The following is a 16,348-nucleotide window of genomic DNA, read 5'->3' on the forward strand; positions in this document are numbered from 1 at the left end:
AGCTATTCTTAGGACTGGTCTAGTACTAGCACCACTGGTCAGGCTACTCATAGGCCTTGTGGCTACCTGCAGCCCTCACACAGGACAATGCCATTGACTTTGGCATTGGAGACTTAACCGATGACCATGCTGAGTGATTTAATTGTTACAGTAAGAAAATTTATTTTCCACACAATATTGTGCAGGTCATAAAATTTCTCTTTGGCCCCTTCTCTAAAATCACACTGCAGCTGTCATCTGCTGTAAACACAGCAACCATAGGAATTTGTTCATAGTTTCTTCCACTCCATCTAAAATCATTGTGAACAATGAACCCCCCTCCCTATATATAACTAATAAAAAAATTATAAGCTAGGAGCCAATGGCTCACTCCTACAATCCTAGCTACTCAGGAGACTGAGATCTGAGGATTACGGTTTGAAGCCAGCCTGGATAGAAAAGTCCTATGAGACTCTTATCTCCAATTCACCAGAAGTGGAGCTGCAGCTCAAAGTAGTAGAGTGCTAGCCTTGAAGAACACAGCTCAGGGACAGCTTCCAGACCCCAAGTTCAAGCCCTACGATCAAAGAAAAAATTCCATTTAAAATATTACATACATAAATAAAAGATTAAACATAAAAGTTGATACTCTCTTCTTCACTTCTGGTTATATCAGGTTCAGGAGAAAATGGGTAAGAAGGAGGTAAATGGAGCCTCATATAAAGAAGTATCTGTAAAAGAAGCAGAGAAATGAGCCCAAAGGTAGAGGCAGACAGAGAAGAAGGATTTTAAAGATAATAACTTGGATATACATTCATTTCCCTGCAGGTATGCGGGTAGGGAAGGCAGCAGGCACTCCCTGGAGGAGAGCAGGTAGGAAGCAGGGGTGGTAGTATGGAGCTCAGCTCGCCAGGTGGTGGAGGGAGGGAGCTCCCTGCATGCGGACAGATACTTGGGAAAGGTAGGATGCAGCAGTTCTTTTTGATTCCTTTTGTCTTCTCCATGAAATGCAGAGTTGGCTGCTGATAATTAAGAAATGGAATGAGAGGTAAAAATGGGAGGAAAACTTCTCCAGTTTCAAAGGCTTATACTTTTTGTTTAAGGTCCCGATTTTTAAAGTAGTCCACGATAAAAATCACATGGGGAAAAAAAAAATCTCTTAAAATGTTCACTAGTGAGCCAAAGCTGGGAATGAATTGTACGTATTGTTTTAACCCTGGGAAAGCTAGTCTGTCAGAACAGTTTCTCTCTCAAGCATTTTTACAAACTACCACCTATTTACCTTTCTTCAGAATGGAAGAGACAAACCAGCGAACATCTGCTTGTCCAAGCTGAAAGTCCAAATTGTTTTTCTATCGATTTGAACTAACCTTTAGAGAGCAACAAAGGAATCTTCGCAGCAAAGGGAACTATGATGGCGCTGTGTTGAGAAGAAAAAGAGATGAAGCCAGAAGCGGAGGTTTGCTCTTACAGAATGTGAAAATGGTCTTCTCAGAGCAGAAGCAGCAAATGTCTTTCATGCTAATATGAAAAGCAACTTAGGGACTTGTGGGTATTTCAAAACTAGTGTTTAGAAACCTCCCACCCACACTTCCCATCACTCTCCACCAGCTCAATTTCAACACCAGTCTAATAGTGCAATGTTGATAGTTCCCTGGCTGAAATGCTTATCCGGAGACAAAAAGGGCAGGGTGGTGGTGGGGGGAGATAGGGATAATGTTGGTGATTTCTCTGTAGTGATATGATGATGTAGATTAGTTTGATTGAAGAATTTATGTTCAGCAGAACATTTTAACCAGACCAGGAGTGTTCTCTTTGACCCTTTCCTGGAAGTTGTACTTTTAGCTGTCACTTGAGAAGAGCATCAGCAAGAAAAGAAATGTGCAACTTTCAAGTTCATTGCAAGCAATTACTTGACCCTCCTCTCCTTCCAACCTGATGTCTTTGGGAGCTGATCTCATTGGCGTGTGGACTTGTATTCATTTGTTAACTAAGGTAGATGATTGCCTTTATTTATGCTCTCCCCTATCTAAGGATGAAATGCTGACTGTAATTAATTGTATTGGATGGAAAAATGAGAGCTGATGAATGATTAGAGCCCAAAGGCGACACTCAAGACTGCAAATCATGGGGAGTAAATACCAGAGCTCATAGACTGGGCCTGCCAGTGGAGGCAGAAGTGACTTCCCAACAGCTTTTCTTTTCTTTTACTGGGCTTTGAACTAAGGGCTCTCTTTTGGCTTTTTCCTCTCATTATTAGTGCCCTCTATTTGAGCTACAGCTTTACTTGCACTCTTATAGGTTGGAAATAAGTAACAGATTTTTCTAACTGAGCTGGCTTTGAACTTTGTACCTCGGATTTCAGCCTCCTGAGTATTTAGGATTACCGACATGAGCCACCAGCACCCAGCTTTGCCTCTTTGGTTTTTGTACCGGTCCTGGGGATTTGAACTTAGGACCTGGCTGCTGTCTCTGAGGCTTTATGCTAAAGGCTGGCACTCTACCACTTGGGACACAGATCCACTTCTGGACTTTTTGGTGTTTAATTGAAGATAAGCGTCTCACGGACTTTGCTTCCTGGGCTGGTTGTGAACCTTGATACTCCTGTTTCAGCTTTTGAGTAGCTAGGATCACTGACATGAGCTGCTGGTTGCCTGGCTTGTGTTTTGTGTTTTTTTTTCCTCTCTAGTTACAATATTTCCATATTAAATAAGTTTGGGAGGGAAATGTTAGGGTTTTTTTTTAATTAGCTTATTTTGTTTCAAAAATGGCAGGAAAAATCACACATGCTTATAGAGTACCAGGCAATGTTTTGATACAGTGTACGTGACCCACAAAGCTTCATCCAGAAGCATTGACATATAACAAGCAGTGCCCAGCGGAGGGCTGTGACTCAGGACCTGGCTCCACTCCCAGAGGGCATTCTCCATCTCCTGTAGTCCCAGTTTCAATGGCACTCTGTGAGTCAGCTGTCATGACCTCTTTGGGCTAGTTCCACTACCTGTCTCCTGGTGCAGGGCCTTTAATCTGAATGCAAGGACCTTAGCAACCTATCAGCGGGGACCTGAAGCTGCCCAGGGAAAGCAAGAGATTGCACTGGAACCCTGGGGAAAGGTTCCTGAGAAGATACCACATCCAAAGTCCTTTGGGATGGGAAGCATTCTGGGGATGTGAGTTATCAAGGCAGAACTCACCATGGCTTCTCTGCATTGATATAAATAACTCTGCGCTGGCAGCAGATGGGAGGAGAGCCAAATAGTAATGAATACTAGGACAAACAAACGGGCCTTCGGGGATGCCGGCCCAGCCATGGCAAACCACAGGTGGCAACAGGCTTGGAGGTGGTGGTGGGCGAGGCTTCACTAAAAACAGTGCATTAATCACTTGTGAGTGAAGGGAAGAAGCTCTTAGAATCTTAGAATCCAGTAATTAGGAGAGGCCACACCACATAGGATTAGAGCATTGATTTGTCTGATTTGATGTTTAAATACGAACCCACAAATCAGTGTTTATATGATGGATACTTTCTGGTGTACAGTGTACTAAGCTTGGGGGAGATATTGTTTCAGTACCCCAAGTAAGTGCAAATAAGTAGAAGGAAGTCTGGCAGTACTGGATACAGCTAACTCTATATTAAAAAGAAGAAAAAACATATTGCAAAGCCAAAAGCCAGTCACTCACTGGTGGCTCACACCTGTAATCCTAGCTACCCAGGAGGCTCAAATCTGAGAGACGGGGTTGGAAGCTACCCTGGGAAGGAAAGTTTATGAGATTCTTATCTCCAATTAACCAAGAAAAAGCCAGAAGTGGAGCTGTGTCTCAAGTGGTAGAATGCCATCCTTGAGCATAAAAGCTCAGGAACAGTGCACAGGCCCAGAGTTCAAATCTTAGGACTGGCACACATACAAAAACAAGCAAAAATTATTGCTTTAATAAATAGAGTCTTAAATCTATGTGCCAGTGCCTGTATATAGAGATTCCTTTCTTGAATACTTGTTTGTTAAACATGACATTTGAAATATGATGTAAAAAAAATCAATGTTAATAAAAATCTAAAAATAAATAAATAAATAAAGTCTCTCACATGAGATTGGAATACTGCCTCTGCTCTCAGTCACTACCCTGGGGCAGTACTCTCTACCCTGGGTAGAAGTGACCAATAATTTGGACACTTGCTCAGCAAAATAAAATTCCTCTTCGTGCCCCAAAAGACACATAGCTGTCCTTAAGTGAACTTTGAGAAGAGACCCCCCTAATTGAGGTCCCATGTTTATATGCCACATATCCATCCCTATATCATCATAACAGAATGCCTCATGGGAATGGACATGCACGGTTTAAAAATTACTATTATGTATCTGCTGACACCTGTTATTAAAAACTGTCCACCCCAAAGGAATCTCCTTCTGTGAGAGGGGCTCTTAAACTCTCCCTTCATCTCCTACCACACCCCATTCCCAGGTTTGGAGGGGAGTTTTGGTGTTTGCTCAGGCCTGATCCCACACTGTGGAGCTGTTACCCCATTACCATTTCTTCACTTTTACCTCAGGCAGTCTGTGCTTCTCTCACAACTTGTTTCCTTTTGCACACTTCTTTGAGGAGCTGAGAACCTACATCAACTGTCCACTGGCCCCAAACATCTGCCAGTTGTTGCATCTGCCAATACTGTTCATAAAGCCTTTGCTTTCAACCCCCCCCCCCCAGACAGGACAGGAGAGCTCTCTTACTCTTCAAGACTCATTATGTGACCAGAGCTTTGTCATCAGCCTGCCCACTCATTCCAGGCGACATCAATGCACCTCTCTCTGTTTCCTTGGGAACAGGACCCAGCAGAAACCCCACGAGACTGGTGGCACCTCCAATCTGTACATAGGTCATGAAGAGAAACCTGAATCCCCACACCATTCTTGCCTTTGGTTCAGCTAAAATTTAAGAAAACCAAGACAAAGATTCAAAAAGGAAATGAAAACTAAGACCTAATTTACCATAAGAGCTAGTCATTTACCCCCTGGAGGTATGAATAGCTCATGTTTGCTCTGAATCAGGGCTTTGAATAAAAACCATATGTGTTAAATATATATTTAAGCCTTACCTCAGACAGATGACTAATGGGTGCTTTGCTGTGTTTTGGTTTGCTTTTTTTGTTCAATGTACAGAGATAATTATTGACTCAATAAAATCTAAACTATTATCATAGTATAATTGGAAGCCAAGGGTATGATTTTTCTCTTTCCAAGTCTTCCCAGCTGTAGCTGACATGGCCATAGAGCAGGCAGTGCGAGTATGAGTTCCCATGTAGGGTTTCATGGCAATGGATGGGGAGGAGATCCACACACACTGCCATGAATCCTTTAACAGCCTTGCTGTAGGTGATTCTGCAAATGTTCCTGGGATGTGACTGTCTACCCCCATTCCTAATCCACTTCTCTCCTTGTCTCCCAGGAAAGAGAGCTGGTTTTCAAGTTTTACCATTTGGGGAGAACCAGCTGCCATCTGTAAGCTCTCCTCTTGTTTGTTTATGCGTTCTCAAGGTCTAAGAACAGTCCTGAAACATCCAATGGAGCCACTGTGCATCTGTTCAATGGTCTGGTGACAGAGGACTAGGAAACAAACAAGTGGCCTGGAGCAGGGGTCACCTGTACAGCCACCTGTCTTTAATACCAAGGATCGGGGTTGTGCTCTTGGCAGAGGAGCTGAATCCAGACACACACACACACACACACACACACACACACACACACACACACACACACACACGCTCCTAGACAAAATCCTCATCCTTCTTTATGGCCTTTCCCCAGACTCAGCTCTGGGTCTCTTTTGACTTAGAAACAGCCACCTTCTGGGGTGAATCAGCACAAAGCATTCTGGGAATTGTGATGCCCCAGGGAACGACAGTCTCTGTTTGAAATGTATGCCATTAAATCATCTCAGTCATCATCATAAGGTATACATTTGGGGGCACTCCATGAGAATACCAAGTGATTCTTCTTCAAACCCATTTTTACATCTAGCCACACAGCTCAGCCACACGCTCAGCTTCTGTTTAGCTTCTACTCTTTGTGGGATGGGTAGTGGAGCCTTCCTGGAAAGAGAGGGGTGCAGTTGCCAGATTTCCACCTCTGTGGATCCTCAGATCCTTTGCATGGCATGATAGGAGCTACAGTGTTCTTTGAAACTTGCAGCAGTGGCCTCACTGCCTAGCGTGTGACTCAGGCCTTGCCTTCCTCAGTCTGCTTGTCATCTCGCAGATAGTGCTGGGTACCAGGAGTGTCTGCAGACATTCTTCCTCAGCTCAGCATGGCTGCTGAGTCACTGTCATAGAGGTTCTTGCCACCAAGATGCAGATGTAGTAAGTACTGTCAGCTCAGTCCACCTGATGATGTCTTTCTCACAGTGGAGTCCTCAGTTGCCTTCAGTTTTCTTGGATGGTTCTGCTGGGTTATTTAAGCCCATAAAGCTGTGGCAGCCTTTGGTTGCTATTCAGAATCACTGGTGCCCCGTACAACTGCTTACACAACAGAGACAGCCTCCATCGAGATACTAAGAGCTTGGCTCTCATTGCTGCTTTATGAATGAATCTGTCTTCATTTCTTCATGAGGATATTGATACTGTTTTGGAATGAGTTTCTTTGACCCCTTTGTCCCCAACAGCAGAGCCCAGGTCAAGATTTGAGGCAAATACTAAAGGAGGATTAGTCTTCTGGTACAAATGAAACAAATGGTGAGAAGAGGTGTGGCCTCAAGTAATGTAACTGTATCTCACACTGCTCTGGACCTCTGGTGAAGGCAGGGCCATGCTCCCTTTCAAGGTTCCTGGGAGGCTCCTTCCTCTCCTCTCCCTGGCTTTTGCCCATTGCTCAGAATCCTTGGTTTGTAATGGCTTGCTCCACTCTCTGTCCTCACACCCCTTCTTCTGTGGGTCTCCGCATGTCCCCTTTATGTATCTTATGCAGAAATTCTCATCAGAATACTCATTCTGATCTCATCTCAGTCCTTAATTTCTTCTGCAAAGATCCTGCTTCCAAATCAGCTCACATTCTGAGCTTCCAGGTGAATGTGGGGAGACACTATTCTACCAAGTAAGTCCAGGGCTCAAGGATCCTTTCACCCTGGAATGACTGATGCTGTCAGTGAATTATACCTGCAGGAAAGACAGCTGGTTCAGAAGATAGGAAAGAACATGGCGGAGGCTCTAAATTATTTTCTTTTTTCATATATTTTTATTGTAATTAATAGAGGGGTTACATTATATTCACCAGATAGAAGGTGCATTACTTCACAAACATTGATACCCTTTCTCATGTCTTGGTCCCCATTTCCCTCCCTCCACCCCCGCCCCTCATCTTGTTTTCCCCCCTTCCCTATCCTATTTCAAATAACCAAATAAGCATATATACGATGTATCAGATAACAAGGTAAAATGCTGTAACAATGTTAGATAACCGAGGGACAGCAAAAGAGATGAGAGATAACATAGTATATTAAGGACAACAATCATTCATTATATGGCTTTTGTTTCTATACCCAGGAAGCATTTTTAAATGAGTTGACTCAACCTTCAAGGTGCCATCCTCTGAGGAAAGGCAAATATCTCTTGGGAGGAATTTTCTCAAGCTACAGTCATCAAAGGGCTGTGCACACCAGGACTATCGGCCAAGGCGAGTTTTCACAATCAACATCTGTTTCAGGAATTCTGTAAGAGACACAGGAAGGATTGCCCTGAACATAAGAAAACTTCCCTTGTTTAATGGCTGTCTCTTCTGCCAATGTTTTGCAGATCTCAGGTGTGTAACCTTGGTTCCAAACCACTGTTAGCCACTTTCTAGCAGTGCTTTGCTCCGCGCTCTTCTCTTGGGAATAGGGTGGGGTGAGGGTGGAGGGGAAAGAAAAGAAAAGGAAGGAAAGCTCACTAGAGAGCAGCTGGTTGAAAGGTCAAACAACTCGGGTTTCAGTCATTTCACATTTCCTGGAATAATAAGGCTAAAATGTGTAGCCAGATGGCAAATGGAGTTGGGTTTAATGGTTGAAATTTTGTGTGAAATGTGTGGCTGAGCAGCGTTGGGTTAGGAAAGAGTCTGGGAGTGTATTTGGGCTAAATTGTCAGGGTACTATGAAAGTGACAGTGTGCCCCAAACATCTAAAGGGATGTAGACATAGGTCACAGATGTGCAATTTAGTATATAGGGTTTAGGGGTGTTTTTTTAAAGGATCATTTCCTAAATATGTTGTTGCCAGACACAGGTAACAGATTTTGGTATAAAATACATAAACAAACAAAGTCATAGAAAAGCAGCTATTTCTATGCCATTACTCTTTTTCTACATTTCTAAAGTCATCTGGTTGCTCAATGTACAAATCTTGTGATTTTTTTGAATCATGAGTTCTTAGAGGCAAAGTACTGTATCTATTTATATTCCCTAGTGGAATACATGCTTGGTATCTGTTGTGTAACCAGGATTGCTGGGCTTGAGCCAAGCCTGAGCTAAGCGATTTGGAGTTGGGGTGAGTAAATTGGGAGGGAAGGTATTCTAGTTTCAGTTCTTCCCCCCACAAAAGGCAGCTGTATGAGTTCCTCCGTTAGCAACTCAGTTTCTCCATCCCTAAAATGGGAATCAGGAATCTGCTTCTCTCTTTCATCACAGATTGGAGTGAGATTGCTTGAGGCTGTGTATAGAGGATGAGAGATCCTGGCCAGAACCACAGCTTGTCCTTGAAAAAATCATTCCTGCCCCTTCTTATTTGCCATGACAAATAAGAAGTTTGCACGAGGAGGGCACTGCCCAGGAAATCCGGCTCTGAGCATTACAGAGGGACATCTGGAGGTCTCCAGGGCCCAGCCATTCTGAAGATGCCAAACAAGGAAACATGACCCTTGGGGAAGTCAGCAGTGGCCTTCAGGAGTACAAGAGGGGAGAGCAGGCGGATCCGGGAGCTGACCTTTCACTTCCTAATCTGCAGGAGTCCAGGACAGCCTGGCCAAGGTCGTTCAATTTCCCAGTCAGCTCCTGAGGTCATTTAAAAGGACCTCAGAAATTATTCAATTAACCTTAGCAGCTTTCTACCTTTTAAAAAAAGAAGCAAGAGAGAAAATACAATCCCTCCCCACCCCAGAATCCCAAAGCTAATCTGTGGCTAAAGGAGACAAGAACTCTACCTTCCAATGGCCTAGGAAGACGATCTGCAAGAAAGTTGAGAGAACCCCCAGAAGAAAACCTCTAAGGTGCCATGAACAGCTGGACTTGAGAGGTGGACAAGACAATGTTGGGTTTCCCTCCCGGGTCAAGAGGGTGTAGCTTCTGCAGGAGAAAACAAACCTGTGAGCTTCCAGTCTTTAAATCTATTTAATCAGTATAATGAAAGTGGGATGGAGTTGTGGGGACAGAAAGGTATGTCTCTCAGATCCGAACTGCCATCTTGAGAACAGTGAATTTTCTAATGAAAGTCTGTAGTGGATTAAAAGTGGGTTAAGAGTCCAGAAAATGCAGGGACAGCGTCTATGGACAACTCATCACAAATAAGATCATCTCAAAGTTGGCCTGCTCTTTGTTCTCAGCATGCACTGGGAATTATAAATACATGTTTATGACCTGCTACTCTTACTGGAATTATCTTTCATTGCTATATACTCTAAACAATTATAGCTATTGTGGAGTTCAATAGTATATGCGGAAGCCTAAATTGGCACATTTTTATTGTTTTGCCTATAATGAATATTGGATTCCACGTGGAAGTGAATTTGACTGTCAAGTCATAAGGACTCAGACATGTATGGTTGCTCCTTACAGTGGAAAAAGAAACAATGAAGTGATTGTAGAGCCAGAGGGATGGAATTTGGGTAACTTCAATTCTGTCATTCTGTGGAACCATCCCAAAGACTTGCAAACTGTGGATTTGAGGGAGTTTTTGTTGTTTTGTTTTGTTTTTGTTTTTGTTTGTTTTTTTTTTTTGTGCTTATCCTGGAGCTTGAACTCAGGGCCTGTTTTGGTTTGGTTTTGCTCAAGGCTAGTGCTCTATCGCTTGATTCGTGGCTCCACTTCTGGCTTGTTGGTGGTTAATTATAAATGGGTCTCCAGGCTGGATTGGAATCATGTGCTCAGAACTAAGCCTCTTGAGTAGCTAGGATTACAGGCGTGAGCCACCAGCACCTGGCTAAGACTATGTTTTGAGTAGTACTGTAGTTTGGGATAAATGTCTTCCAAAAGTCCATGTGTCAAAGGCTTGATCAGCAGTTGTGGCACTTCATGGAGATGGTGGAACCACCCAGAGGTGGGACTAGTGGAGGAAGTTAGATCACTGGGGACATGTTCTTAAAGGGGATGCTAGGGAAGCCCTGGATTCCATTCCTTGGTACCCCATACATAGAAAAATCTGGAAGTGGTGCTGTGGCTCAAGTGGTATTGTGCTAGCCTTGAGAAAGCTCAAGGACAGTGCTCAGGCCCTGAACTCAAGCCCCAGCACTGACAAAGAAGACAGAGAGGGGCAGGGGAGAGAGAGGGGAGGGAGGGAGGAAGAAGAGGAAAAAAAAAGAAGAAAGCAAGAGTTTGTGACAAAATGAAGTTACATTTTTTAAAAAAGCTAACATACACAAAAGAGATGTTAGGCAAAATGACCACAGGTGCCAGGCTCACCTAAATAGAAGAAACTCAAGAGCAGCACTGTGGCCACAATGGATTGCAACAAGAACTGGACAAGAATGCAATGACTCAAGACGTGTTTGCTTCCACTGAGCCATTGTTCCCTGATGCTTTTTTTTCTTCTTTTTTTTTGCACAAGAAAAACTCAAGAACTATATATACTGGAAATGTATGATAAATTTCCTTGTGATTTTATATTCTCTCTCTCTCTCTCTCTCTCTCTCTCTCTCTCTCTCTCTCTCTCTCTCTCTCTCTCTCTCTCAAAAAAAAATCACCAGTGGTAACATAGGAATCTCTAGTATTAATCCTGAAGAAAAAAAGTCATGCATTGTATTAACATTCTGGAATATGTTGTGACATGAGATTTAATGGATCTTGATCTCCTAAAAATTTATGCTGAAGACTTTTGCTAATTCCCCATGTATCTCTCACTGCAGGAAAAATAAAACTTTAGAAGTTAAAAATGAATGAAAAGAATTTCTTAATCGACTATGAATGAAGATGAATTACTCAATCTGGCTGTGCTGTTAGAATGAATATGCCTGGAAAATCAATTTTGATAAAATCATGAGAAAATTGGAAGATGTCTCAGAAATAGAAGTTACGATGCTCTAATCATCACCAACAGGAAGATTTTAAAATTCCCATTTTCTCAGAAAAAAATCTTTTGCAATTTAAAATATTTTTTCAAGCTGGGCATCATGGTACACACCTGTCACCCTAGAACTCAGGAGACAGAGGGCTTACTTTTGGCACTAGACTATTTCTTTATTTGTTATATGAATGACTTAGAATTTATAAAGCAGATGTCCACTATATCTATTTGTTTTCCTTTTTTTGTCAGTCCTCGGCTTGAGCTCAGGGCCTGAGCACTGTCCTTGGACTTTCTCAAGGCTAGAGCTCTACCACTTGAGCCTCAGCACCACTTCTGGCTTTTTTTTTATGTATGTGATACCGAGGAACTGAACCCGGGTCTTCGTGCATGCTAGGCAAGCACTCTACCACTAGGCCAAACTCCTGGCCCCACTATGTCTATTTATATATGTGAAGATTAACTTTAAAAATTCTTTTATTATTTGTGTAACTTTACAATAACTACTAAAACTAATTTTGTCATATTGTATGAGCATTGTTAAAAATGGTCCATTCCAGGTGTCGAATTTACTAACTTTACTGTTAGGGCTGAGAGCATTCCAGGGGCATTCTGCCAAGTAAAGGTAACATCCGTGCCTATCAAAAGAATATCAACAATATTGTAACTTGGCATCAACACTGATACTTCTATTTCCATGGTTACCTTTATCACACAGCAGACATTTGCCATCTGTTTCTCTTCCTAGCCGATAAAGGGGATTTCTGCATTCGACTGAACAGTTACCTTGATTCTGCTGCAAATATCAGCTTCCAGCTTTAAGTTTTCTTGCCCCAAGACCAGCCCCATATAGGACAGAGGGATCTATTTATATTGACACCTCCCTCTGGTCTCTCCTCTCTTGTCTTCCAGAAATTTAAATTTCTCTCTCTCTGCCTCAGATACCCTCTTTTCCTGGCTCCTTATTAGGTCCTTCCATCTTGAAGGCTTTGTGATAGATACACTGGAGAGAGATACACTGTGGTAAGATAGATACCTGTCACTTATTTGGTATGTAGTTTTAGTCATCAAAGCTCTGTCTCTTACTGGATGTGTGATTGTAAACAACTCACTCTCTAAGCTTCTATTTTCCCATCTGTAGACTGGGGGAGGAATGTTAAAGGCAGCCAGCTGTCTTTTTGGAAAGACCTATCCTGCATGGTGGGCTTTGGTCTTGCTATTAGGGACCCATAGTAAGCTCTAACCAGAACTTCCTCTCTGGCCTCTCTAAATGTGTCACTCAGACAGCTGCACTGAGGATCATGAGGCTTTGTCCCCAATCATGAAGAGGAGGGCTCAGATCAACCAGCATGTTCTAGGCATTGAGGAAAGGCTTCAAGGATGCCAGACCAGGTAACTTCCTATTTGCTATCTGTGTTTGTCTCTTAGCTGTCAAACTGAGCTTGTGTCCGATTCCCAAATGCTATCCTTTCCTTACTTGCTTGACACAATCAAGGCTACAATGTGGTTATTTCAGCAAACACAAATATGCAGTTGGTTGGTTTGAACCCAGACAATATTTTTTCTTTGAGCCAAAATCCTCATTTACGAGACGGGGCCAGGCCAAATCTCTAGGAGTTGTTTGGCAATCCTAACAATTGGCAAAGACAAAAAAAAAAAGGTAAACAGTGTTTTACAAAACATATTAAATGCCAAACATTTCCTATCTTAGATTCTAAAATGTAGTTATGAATATTTACTATCTTTTTCCCCCTTAGGAAATCCAGGAACAAGTGCCAAAATGTTCCAAGACTCATGGCAGGGCTTCTGAGTCACATCCATGCTCCCAGCAGTCTGCCAGAGAAGAGGGAGGGGGAGTGGAAGTGGACCCAGAAGGCCCCGTACATCCAGGCTCAAGTCCTTCTGCCCTGCCACTGCCCTGGACCACCCCAGCCCCTGAAGCCCGCATCTCCTCTATTCTTAAACGACCACCTAAAGTCATTCTACTCACAGCCTAACCTTCCTTAAACTCCTACCATAGCCTAGAACAGTAAATCAATGAACAAAGCGGACTTACTCTAGGGTCCCAGGGAACCAATAAATCTTGGCCCTAAAACTTTCTTCTTTGTATTCACAGCTGGTGGGTTGGAATTGTGTAAAAAAAGTTTTCAAAATCCATTATGATTTTGATTGTGCACTTCTAGTGTGAGCCTTCTAAGCCTTCATCTCAGAAAACTCCTGTAGAAACCCACCCATCTCTGACCATTCGGCACTTCTGTCTCACTTCCCTGCTGTCTCTAGATGGTGTAGATGTGTGAGGGGCAGAGGTGCCCAAGCTGTGGGGACAGGTTGTCATGGATGAGGCATCTTCTACAAGTGAGCAGGCGCATACAGCTCAACAGCTCGTTCTTTCTTTCTCAGAAAAGGGACAGGAATGAAAGGATGTGAGGAAATCTAGTTCCCGTCAGCTGTCGCAAAATCTAAACCCAAGCACCTACATCTAAACATTGGAAATCTAAACTGAGTTGACCATTTTGTGCTTTGGACTGGAAAAGGTGGGTGGATTGATATTGGACCAGTTTGTTGGAAGAAGTAATTTCTATAGACTTGGAGTTCTTTGGAACCTTTTGGCAGTCTGTAGGTGTCATGGCTCTTGGGCTTGGCCATGAGGCTGTGGAAAGGGTTGGGGGGTCTCTATTAGAAGCACTCTTGGGGTGGGGGTCATTGAATTTCAGAAAAGAAGATGAAGCCTCCATCAGAAAATAAGAACAAAATTACATTCAAGTGAAACTAGGCTTGTAGTGAAATTATTTAGCATTGGTGTCTTTCATGTGGGCCAGGAGTCTTCCCTAAAAGCTCATCAGAGCTTAGCTCTGAATTTCTCGCAATTATGCAGTATTGGTAGTGGTCACCAAAGAAGGCTCCAGCCCCCTGTCTCAAGAACCACAGGACATGGTCCTTTTAACACTGCAACTCTCTTTGCTGTGTACAACTAACTCAATGTTCTATCATTAGAAATTTTGGGGCTTACTACCACTCTCTCATTGGGGCTCTCTGCATTGTTCATTGGCTTAGCAATTGTCCTTGAGCTGTGAGGTCCAACAAGTAGCCACTAATGGCTAGTTAGTTATTTTTGAAATCTAGATTAAAGTGAAATAAACTTCGATTAACAACTCATTTCCTTGGTTGCTTCAGCTACCTTTAAAATGTTCCTGTCGATACAGGTCGCCATATTTGACAACACAGAAAGCTTCCATTTCTCTGATGACAGTTATTCTAGACAGGATTCTATGCACCTCTGACTTACTCAGGTTTGTCTTCAATGAGCAATACTTCCACTGTGACATACCTTAAGCCAATTTTCTTTTCTACCTAAAGAATTTTAACTTCTTTTAACCTGGGTATGCTAATGAAGATTTTCTTGGGTTTTTCTGAAAATATTGTAGCTTCACTTCTATTTTATAGAATGACATTTTTCCCTTAAACATTTAAAATATGCTTTTCTGTGTAAGAGGTTAACTGTTGGTTTGATCATTGCTCCTCTGAAGAGATATATCTTTTCCATTTGAGGCTTCCATGATTTTCTCCTTTTATCCATTTGACTATGATAAGATTTGTGGATTTGTGTAAGGCTGTTGTTTAATATCTCTATTTTTTTTGAAAAATTTCAGGCCATTATCTCATTACATAGTTCATGTGCTCCATTCTTTTTTCACATTCTGGGACTCTAATTGCATGTGTTAAACTCCTTTGCCATATCCAATATGCTCATTTCTGTTTTTCTAAAAGTACTTCTCTTTTGTGCTTCAAGATGGATACTTTTCTCTCGACCTATTTTTCACTTCACTAATTCTCTTGCCTTTTCCACCCTTCTATGAACCCTTTCCACAAAGCTATTGATGTGTGTTGTTTCACTTGTCAGTTTTAACATTCTCCCTGGTATCTCTAAAAACATCAATTTCAGTTCTCTGCTGGAAGTTCCCACATTAAATCTATTTTTGAATAATAAATCAGTTACCTTAATGACCATGTCTACTATTATCAATATCTCAATCACCTGTGATTCGATTTCATTTCTGATTCATCTCTTGTCTCTGGTCATTTAGTTTTGTGAACTGGCAGGCCTAACAATTTAAAGTATAAGTGAAACACCTGTAAGATGTTTTTATCTCTTCCAAGGAGTCATGAATCTTTTTCTGGCAGGAAGCTAGAGTACACAAATTACCCTGATCCAATCAGGGACTGAAACAGATTATTGTCAAGTTGACTCAGTAAATTGGGTTACAGGATTCTAAACCTGTCAAGAGCAGTAATTGTGCATGGTTTCTAGCAATATATAATGTTGGCTGTGCTTCGTGGATAGCATAGGTAGAACACTTCCATCACAGCAGAATGTTCTCATGTCATTCTAGAGAGGTCAATAGGCATAATTTACACAGGCTTGATGCCTTGGGTTTTATTTTTCTCAAGCTTCCATCACTGCTCCATGAGAAATAATTGTGGCACTCTGAATTTTTGTACGTTAAAAGGCAAACTTTGTGTGTGGATACTTGTGCCTTAGTCCATTTAGACAGTTAGAGCACAATATCATAGCTAAAGAAATCCATTGTTCACAGTTCTAGAAGCCGGAAAGCCCAAAATCAAGGTGTCAAATGCTTGGGTGTCTAGTGAGGGCCCATTTTCTGGCTCACAGATGGCATCTTCTAGTAGCACCCCGAATGGTAGTATAAATGAATGAGTGTCTTTGAGCCTATTTTATAAGATCATCCAACCCATGAGGGAAGAACCTTCATAACCTAATTACCGCCCCCAAATGTTCCACCCCCAATGCCATCAATTTTGAATTTAGAATTTTAACCTCTAAAAATTAACATTCAAATCATAGCAACGAGTATAGAGCGAAAGGGGAATGAGTAAATACGTAAAGGAGAGGGGAAAAGCTCAGGTGAGTGTGTTAGGCTGGTGCCACTATGTACCCCACTTCTTTTAGCCTGGGTATGCTAATGAAGATTTATTTGTGTGCTGCTCATTCTCCGCATACTGCCTTTAGAAAACCTCTGTCCACTTTGGCGGACAGACTGGAGTGCAGGGTTGTCTTTTGAGGTGAGTTCAGAGATACAAGAAGATAGCTGTTCTCCAAAACACATATCCTGGAAGAATG

At 42.3% G+C, this 16,348-nt stretch overlaps 1 long non-coding RNA gene across 2 annotated transcripts; it reads left to right on the forward strand.

The window, feature by feature from the left end:
* Positions 1-1,707: 1,707 nt before the first annotated feature.
* Positions 1,708-10,443, forward strand: LOC150049611 (uncharacterized). 2 transcript variants are annotated; one of them, XR_016538862.1, is made up of 3 exons: positions 1,708-1,974; positions 7,511-7,766; positions 8,625-10,443. It is a non-coding gene; the product is annotated as an uncharacterized LOC150049611 (long non-coding RNA). The 2 variants fall into 2 exon arrangements; XR_016538861.1 differs by lacking the exon at positions 1,708-1,974 and adding an exon at positions 5,421-5,474.
* The last annotated feature ends 5,905 nt before the right edge of the window (positions 10,444-16,348 follow it).

This window comes from Megascapheus bottae, chromosome 19 (genome assembly GCF_031878675.1).
Source record: "Megascapheus bottae isolate mThoBot1 chromosome 19, mThoBot2.hap1, whole genome shotgun sequence".
NCBI lineage: Eukaryota > Metazoa > Chordata > Mammalia > Rodentia > Geomyidae > Megascapheus > Megascapheus bottae.